The 9,631-nt window shown below is 36.3% G+C and overlaps 1 protein-coding gene across 5 annotated transcripts in view; it reads right to left on the reverse strand.

Moving 5' to 3' along the window:
* Positions 1-7,586, reverse strand: part of LOC142325618 (UDP-glycosyltransferase UGT4-like) — a 44,816-nt gene extending 37,230 nt beyond the window's left edge. For all 5 annotated transcript variants that reach the window (XM_075367601.1, XM_075367604.1, XM_075367603.1 and 2 more), the window contains exon 1: positions 7,395-7,586. The gene's annotated coding sequence lies outside the window, so the exon portion shown is untranslated. The remainder of the gene's footprint in view (positions 1-7,394) is intronic.
* Positions 7,587-9,631: the final 2,045 nt, after the last annotated feature.

The raw sequence follows: 9,631 nt of genomic DNA on the forward strand, positions 1-9,631 counted from the left end.
ATTACGTATCTCGTGATCCAAACGTTTTACCGACTCGTAATTAGAACCGTGTTTATTTTCTTTTTCGTGTTCAGATAACTCTGTATCCTCATTTAAAACAACATAAAATTTATTTTTACAACAATTAATATTCATTTTCATTTTCAATAACTACGCGAGGAGGTGGAAAGGTCTGCTGGAACCTCTCCGGTTGAGACCGACTACTAGCTACAAGTAACAATCTGTGAAAATACACCCACTCGCTTTCTTTGTACGTGTTCTCACATAGTTGAAGTTCATCTTCGAATTATGTTTGTATCTAAGCCAAATTGAACGCACTCTTTCCGCTAAAAGTTTCATTTGAATTAATTATGAATTTTTATATCAAATTTCGGCACCGTAGTGCTGTATTGTCATCGAAGTTACATACGTGTACCAAATTTCATTGATTTTCATAGGATAGATCAAAAGATATAGCGGTTGCAATATTTGATTGTAACTAAAGCAAGTTAAATAAAAACTTATAATTACACTTCTATAATATTTATAAACACACGTAATCGTTTTTTGTTTTTACGAATAATTTCTGAACCAAAGGACGTACTTAGGTGTAGCACGTACGTATGAATGTTTTGTCGGTGATAATTTTTGTTTGCGGCAGACGACTCATTTATTTGTAACCGATTGTACACTTACGGTGAACTGGTAGAGTACTGCGTCTTTCCGCTGAAGTGGTAGCGGTAGGTTTACGAGCCGTATGAAATGGCACTGTCTACAACGATGAAAATTTTTATTTAACGGATGTCCATTTCTAAATTTTTCCTGTTATCTTTAAATAATATATAAGTAACTGCATTAACGATAAATGCACTCACCTCGTGCGCGTATGTCAAATTTAAATAAACATTTTTATTATTTTTTCCCAAAATTACGTCGAACGGAGGTCCGTGTCATGTCATAGACTACACGATTGGCAATCTGCCACGAAGTACCACGATGTGTTTATTCTATTTAACATTATTAATACGCTATAGATTTTATTCGTACGAATGTAAATTACAGAATTAATGTAATTCACAGTCGCTTTTATCAAACAATACTAAGATAAATTCAAGGTTATTTAAGGCGAAAGCTATTGACTTCAGAACCGGTACACCCTACACGCCGGAGAAAAATTAAAGCGGTAGTAAAAAATACGTAATCTTTTCATTTTTTTTTACATAGGTCTCACTTGTAATGCCCGTAAATAAAGATAAAGAGTGTCTATCTGGTAAACATTTTTATAAAAAATATTTTTACTAGCCTCTGTTACATAAATTCTTTAAACCATCATTTATATAACAAAAACTCTGATGTGGACACCACAAAACTTCCTTAAACTCCTATTAAATCACATATACACATCTTTTTTTTATGAGAAGTATATAACATTTTATTTCATTAAAAACGTCTCATATTTTTTCATTTTTGGTTTTTTTTTTGTTGTTATTATTGAATTATTATTCATCGTAAAAGTTTATTTTACAATGAGAGGTAAATATTTATTATTAATAAATCAATATATCTAAATTAAAAAAGAAAAGGATATCAACCGATATACCTTCCCCTTGTAAGATCCAAATATTTCATTAATTAAAATTTTATTTGGGTATAACTCTGAAACCGATGAAAATAAGTACCGCTTATGATACATCGTTGAAAAGCTCTCAATAAGGACTTAATACTGTAGTTAAGAAAAAGGCTAAAATCCAATTTTGTTTTAGATTTTGGACTTTTTCGGACGCTTTTGGTTCAGTCAATCGCAGTCAAAATGGGGAGGTGCATAACTAGATGTTACAGCAGTCCTAAATCCAAAATTTCAACATCCTACGGCTAATCGTTTTTGAGTTATGCGAGATACATACGTACGTACAGACGTCACGCCGAAACTAGTCAAAATGGATCCAGGGATGGTCAAAATGGATATTTCCGTTGAAATTTGAAAACCGAAATTTTTCGCGATTACAATATTTACTAAATTAAACAAAATTTATTTGAAATTAGTATATTAAAAAAAAAAAAAACATTGCAACCGAATCTCGTGACCGAGTTTTATTAACGCAATCGCTGGAATAAAGCTAACGTAAAGTTTTAAGTAACTAGCAACGATAATTAATGCGTATTACATTTTTCACTTTGCATAAACGCGTTCTTTACTACGGAAAACAAACAAATATGATATGAAAATATATACGTTTTAATACTCGCGTAGTTCGTTCTGACAATCGATATTCATCTCTACTTTGTTTAAATATAAGATTTTTAACTTTGAAGCGCATCAAAATAATTAAGAAAAAACTTAACGGTATATAATAAATCTATAAGGATTTTATTCATTCTTATTATTTACACACCGAACAAGCTACATCATTTAACCAAAATGTTTAAATTCCTTATCAGCACGTCCCCTCCTGCTGTGTGCGTGTACCGTTCGGTAGACGCACACAGCAGCACATTTGCGGTGCACGCAAATGAGAGCGTTAAGACAGCGAAACTATGACTGAGACTACTCGTATATAATAAAATAATAATAAACTGCGAGTAAGATTATGCAGCGGTGTCAGTAACCTTCGATGACTTTATTAGGTATTAACAGGAACTTGATAATTAGGCGATCAAATAAATTATGTTAGAATTTATATTTTTTCTGTAAATTACCCGTAGTTTTATTTTCAGTGCTATAGGTTCACTGCTCCTACAGCGGTATACAAGATCGGTTCTCAGCCTCTGGCCCCTTACTATAAACTTGCTTTGCAATACCGGTGCGATTTTCTGCAAGAACAGTGTTCTACGTATACGTCGTCGGGGCTATACAACGATCGGTGGCGGTTAATCAACCTACGTTGCTGCGGAGCGCAAACAAAACAGCGGCGTAGTGTGTTGCAGTAGCGCCACCGTCGGCTAAGTAAGGACGTTTCCTTTGTATATCGGTGCCCCTATTCGTAGTTCGTGAGGCCAAGGAAAGTTTCAGATCCTCTGGCAGGTTCGGGAAGCGATTTCGCTCCGACCTCGCCGGTAGGTCATATAGGAACTTTCAGCTTTAGACTACTCGAGCGGGTTGTGTGAGAACGGACGGCCCATCTCGAGGAAGAAATTGTTGAACGCTCACCTTGCTTTGGGTCAGGCGATATAATCATTCGGACTGTGTACGTAGTGCCTGGCGTCACAGTCGGTGCTGTTCTTTTAAGCTGCGATGGAGTAATCCGGGGGAGATTGCTAGGAGGACTTGGTCGGCCCGGCCAAGGACTTGGTAGCCGGAGATCCCTTCCGGCCGAGAAAGTCAATCGGCAGGTCTCCGCCGAAGCCTCGGTCCTTCGCAAAGAAGGTTTCGGAGGTCTCCACAGGTGTAGTGGAGCGCCCTAGTGCTGCGGATCGCACTAAAACTCCGGCCGAAACTTCTGTCACTAGTTGTGCGGGAAAGATTGTGGTCGGATCCGCAAAAGGAGTGCGCGATAATGGGGGAAAAGCCAAGCCCGAAGGGCGGTTTCCCGCGAAGTCTGGGAAGGCGGAATGCAGCGGTGCGGTGATCGGTCCTGAGCGGGAGGTTGCCGGGGGAATCCTGCTGTGCGGCAGGTGAACTCCGGGTGAGAGTTGAGTGGTGGATTTCTTGCGGTTAGCACGTGTCTGAATTTCAGTCTTGTTTTTTGGGTTTTTCGGTTTGGTTTTGTATCTGACGTACGTTTTTTGAAGGCGGATAGTTAACGGACGTGTGTGTATGATTTTAAGCGATTTGGACAACGGACTGATTAGTTATTAAGTTTTTTCTGAAGTACATTATATACTCCATAAGAATAACGTATAACAGGAGCAACATAACCTGTCGATTGAAGAAACTTTTTCTAAGTTATTTTACAAGATTTTTCTAGTGCAGTGACGTAACTTGTTTACGCTTTTACGGACTCGGAATAATTTCTATAAATTCACGTCGGTGAAATCTTTTCTAAGCGTTTAAGATCATTATATAGGGGATTCCTTTTTTCCCGTTTTTCCCCCTTATTTTTCATCCTCCATCCAAATCCTCCCGGTTCTATCCGAACCGGGACCTTTCCTATCTCCTGACTCCCCTCAAAAAAAACCCCGACCACCACCACCATCACATACGACCTCGGATTTGGGCGGATACATTTTCGGTAAAATCAGTAAGTAGTAAAACCGGTGAATCAAAATTCTAAAATACCGATCATAAAATCAGCAGGCCGTTCGTACTCAGAGTTATTAAAATCGATGAAAGAACGAGTATCATCTGACGAAATCAATGATGTCCTTTCACTTATAAAAGTAACCTATTAATCAACTCCTACCGCACCGCTGTAGTAAGCTAACCTTGAGATATACATGGCTGGCCACCAGCCAATTAATGCTCCAAGCGCTTTAATATGGTGGACAGGTATTTGCTGGCACTCAGCGACCTAGGCGCGGCAGCAAATTGCTGTCTCGACGAAATAAATTTTAATTCGTGGATTTCATATATATTTTTAGTAGTTGACGGGGTGCACCTACCCGTTTTAGCAAATATATGAGAGGCGAGCGGTTGGGAAACGTAAGCCGGTGGTGTATGGCACCACGCTTAGTTCAACCACGCTGTTAGGTAAGCTCTAGAAGCTATTTAGGACACCGGTCGCTAAACTGTTCGAGGCTCAGTAGTTGTTTGTGGCACAGACATTCGGTTGTATGCTTTAGGGCGACCGAATGGGCGGTGGCGGGAGAAATTTCAAGCAAACCGATGACAGCGGTTTAGTAGCTATAAGTGGAAAGTGTAGGGATCGGTCCAAAATTGTGGGTATCGGGGTTTTTTGAAAACGTCAACTCTCTAGTTACCTTAATAAAAAAAAATTATAGAAATTTCCGGAAGATATAAATAAATAAGATGCTCAACATAAATTCGTCGATGTCATTTGTATACAAAAGATATTGATCGCATTAATTTTTTGAAAAAAGATTAAGAAAGGGGAAGGGATAGTTTTCACAATTTTTTATTATTTGTATAGCGATCGTAGAAAATTTAACTTTTTGTAATGAAAGGTATTACGTTACTGAAAATTCCAAAATTTTAAGTTATCGGATATAGGGATGGGGTTACTTTCAAAATTATTTTTAAGCAATTTTTTCTATATATCTATATCGAAAATGCATCGACAAAAAATATTTAGTTACATATATATATATATCCCAATTTTGGTCTGATTTTCAATACCTTAGCGCAGTTGAGCATCACTGAACCCGTGATTTTTTTTTTTAATTCACTATAATTTTTTTAGCCTTTTTGAAAAATATCGAATCAAATTATAAATTTTTAATTCCCAGAAAACAAAGGGCTGAACGGGATCTTTAATTAAATCAATTATTTTTTAATTTTCAAGATTGAAAATCCTTCTGTATTTAGAATTAATGTAGACAACACGGAAGCTTTTTGTAAAAAAAAAAGAGTTCCCGTGAGAGAATTAAAACTTTCCTTGAGTTTTTTATGATTACTGATATTTTATCTGTTTTTCAAATTGTGGCTGAAATTAAAAATTATATATGAGGTAACTGTCGAGCAGGCAATCAAATTATACCCGCGATATAACTAATTTTTAGAAATTGTACTTTAAATAAAGTATAATATTGAGATAATATATCGTAGTTTGGTTAAGAGGGTCTTTCTTTCTTTCTTTCTTTCTTTTTCCTGTTTAGCCTCCGGTAACTACCGTTTAGATAATTCTTCAGAGGATGAATGAGGATGATATATGTATGAGTGTAAATGAAGTGTAGTCTTGTACATTCTCAGTTCGACCATACCTGAGAGATGTGTGGTTATAATTGAAATCCAACCGCCAAAGAACACCGGTATCCACGATCTAGTATTCAAATCCGTGTAAAAATAATCGGCTTTACTAGGACTTGAACGCTGTAAATCTCGACTGTCAAATCAGCTGATTTGGGAAGACGCGTTAACCACTAGACCAACTTGGTGGGTTTGGTTAAGAGGGTCTACTGAGCATTTTTTACTAAGAATTGATTTTTTCCTGCATAATTTTTAAAATAAAAACGTCGTTACCCAAGGAGATCGAAATAGACCCCCTTAAAATACATTTTGTCTTTTTCACAGTTTTAGGTCAAATCTGCTTCCAGCAATCGGTCATCCGAACCGATGAAACGCTATTTTCCCAATATTCATATTTTATATTATTATTATTTTATTTAGTAAAATTATAACTTTGTTGAACTAATTATTTCGTAATGTGTAAGTTGTGATCTGTTCGACTAGTGAACAATAAGCCACCCTCTTGCGGCCCGATGAGATGAATACGGTATGTATGACGTGTAAATGTTGTCTAGTACAGACTCAGGCCGACCGTTCCAGAGACGTACGGTTAATTGAACCCCCGACCGCCAAAGCACACCGGGATCCACCCGTATTCAGATCCGTATAAAAACTAATTTTTACTAAGAATTGAACCTCAGAACCTTCGACTTGGAAAATCAGCCGACAAAAAACTAATTTACGACGACCAGTTAACCGCTAGACTAGGTCGATGGGCAAGCAGCGCTAAATAGCATTTGATTTTTACATTCGGAAAAGTCGAAAAATAACAATTTTTATTTAAAATTAAATAGATTTTACTCGGCGCTTAGTTTTATTGTATATTATTTTCATTCGTGAACTTTGCCGAACGTAAGGACAGGTTCGGGAATTTTTTTCCGACTTTTTCGATGAATCTATTAATTCTCAGCACACGATCGTCCGAGATATCGCTTACATCTATGTCTGCTTATATCTGCAGACAGCGAACGTAACAATTACGACAAAAAATATTCATCGGTCCAATTTATATTGGCATTTTCATATCTGGGTGATATAACCGCCAAGGCGTTTACAATCGCAGACATTCTCCCAAAGAAATACTTATCTGCGATAGTAGGCACTGGATTTACGTCTGGGACGCCCTCGTATAAAATTATATGTGAACACAAGTAAACCGGCATCGTACTCCGACGATTTTACATCTAGCGTTAAATAATTAATTCGGTATAAACGGGTTAATAAATTTAAATTTATATAAGTTAATCGGTTTAATAAGCTGAAGTTTGTAATTAATAAGTAAAAACAAGTACAACTCGGCAGCCAAGTGTTCTGTCCATATATATATAAGTTAACCTTTACGTATAAGAATTCACTCGATCGGAAAACAGAGATAACTGTTTTACGAAAAAAAAAATCTTATTTTCGTTCCTATTTTGTTACGGAGGAACGGAAATTATGAAAGCGTTTCATAATTTTGGGTAAGAAGTCACGTTAGAATACAATCTATCAGCGATATCTAGATATTTTTTAGTATTAAAAGAAAACTAATTTCTACACAAAAAATAAATTAAACACGATTACGTATACTTACGAAAAACATTTGTCGAATAAATCACGCAAGCGAAATGACAGTCGCACTATTCTTCCGTTAACGTTATTATATTACAACGTCATTTCTGAACTGCAGTGCGCTACTTGAAACGTAACAGAAGCGTCGAAAGCAAATACAAGTTTGAAAAAATATGAAAGAGTGCAGCATAAGCATACGAATCCAGCAATGATCTTCGCAACTGTTTATGACCGGACGCGCAGGGGTAGGGAGCTTTATTTAGCCTTCAATCGTTTTCCCACCTCAGTGCTACAATATGTTCCTTAAGAGACCGTCGTAATTGTATATTCGTAAAATTATGATTTTTTTTTTTAACTCACCCGGAGGTCAGATCCTGGTAAATTCTAAAAGGTCAATCCTCCATATCTTAAGTAAAAATTAGGTGAAACTAAAAATATACGGCAGAGAACATTTTTTTGGAAAAAAGGATCGAATCGTTTTAACATTTACAACTTTTTATTATTTCCTTAAAGTGTTATACAAATATTTTCGTTTTTAAATCGATAAAATTTTCTAAAAATTAATTTTTATAGTTTAAATAGATAAATATCAGTACGACGGCAAGTGTTTCACCTAATATCTCGAGAATCTATGATCCGATTCGGAGGAAATTCGGCGCAATAATTTATGTATTCGGATACTGATGCCGTTAAAAAATAATTTGAACATCGATTTGTTATAATTTGTTTATAATCGGCTAAAGAGACAGGACTGTACGCGTCCCGTATCTCAAAGTTTTACTCAAAGGATAGGTAAATTTTCTCATATAATTTAACCCCGCTTACGTAGCCGAGACGCTTCCTGATGGTGTTCGATCTTATTCAAACCTCCATAAAGGATGAGGGGGTGAAAAACGCTTTAAGGTAGATTTCATAAGAAAGCTTTCATTACCTTGTGTAGCCTCCGGTAATTACCTTTTACATAATACTTCAGAGGATGAGGTAAATGAAGTGAAGTCTTGTACAGTCTCAGTTCGACCGTTCCTGAGATGTGGTTAATTGAAACCCAACCACCAAAGAACACCGGTATCCACGATCTAGTATTCAAATCAGTGTAAAAATAACCGACTTTACTAGGACTTGAACGCTGGAACTCTCGACTTCCAAATCAGGTGATTTGGGAAGACGCGTTCACCACTAGACCAACCCAGTGGGTTTTCATAAGAAAGCTACCTATTATAATGGGTGGAAATGAGGAGGCTTATTTCAAAAAAACAAGATATCGCTATAACCGTCTTATTAAGTAAAATATTGAATTCGTTTAAAGTTACTACTATTCTTCGGATAAGGGCCTAAAACTTATCTAAGTCAATTTTTTTGATATCACCAACCGTTAGCCCAGGGGCTGGAAAAAATGAGGTTTCGAAGACAAAAATCCATAGTTCCCTTAATAGGCAAAGTATCGAATCGGTTTAAAACGGTCGTTAGTCCCTTAAACATTACATAAAACTTTTATTTGAAACAATTTTTGATATGACCAACCCTTATGGCAAGGGATGACCAAAATATTGCTGGAATTGTAAGAAGATGGGGTTTTTCGTACGCTAAACATGTGAAACTTTTTTCACATGCAACCATCGTCGTATCAAGTAAATTTGAAGTTTATCTTAACTTTAAGGTGGAAATTTTTTTTATTCGCTACTTAGCACCGGTGAAATTTACCTCCGCTTTAAGGCGTGCCGAAAGGGATCTTTTCTTTTCATTTTTGTCATTTCTGACCTCACAGTACAAGTCACATTCTTGTACTAATTAAACGATTCCATTACAATAGCGTTTCGCTTCGGTTACTTATTCGGGCGATTTCATTCAGGGGTGGAGGATAACAAGTCTAATCTTTTTCATTTTTCATCGGTTATCATTCTGCTCGATATCTTCAGTCTGAATTAACAGATTTAAGCAAAAATAATGGTGCGACGACTTCTGAATACAGGTCATCAGAGTAATTTAATTACGGTTACGATCTGTAAAGGATACGGGATGATATGATCACCTTATTTCAAAATCAATGTATTTCACCGATAGATTCGAATAGTCTTTTTATAAATGTTACCATCTCTTAAAAGGTTTATACACTTTCGGACGATATTCTACATTTTCCATAATCAAAGAGGTACCGCCATAAGAGGAAAGAAAGCACAATTCATCGAAATTTTTTTTAAAAACCAACTTTTTACTGATTTTTACTTCCTTGTACGAAGTAAAGAAAGTATTGTGATCGAG

The sequence above is a fragment of the Lycorma delicatula genome, chromosome 5 (assembly GCF_047948215.1).
Source record: "Lycorma delicatula isolate Av1 chromosome 5, ASM4794821v1, whole genome shotgun sequence".
Taxonomy (NCBI): domain Eukaryota; kingdom Metazoa; phylum Arthropoda; class Insecta; order Hemiptera; family Fulgoridae; genus Lycorma; species Lycorma delicatula.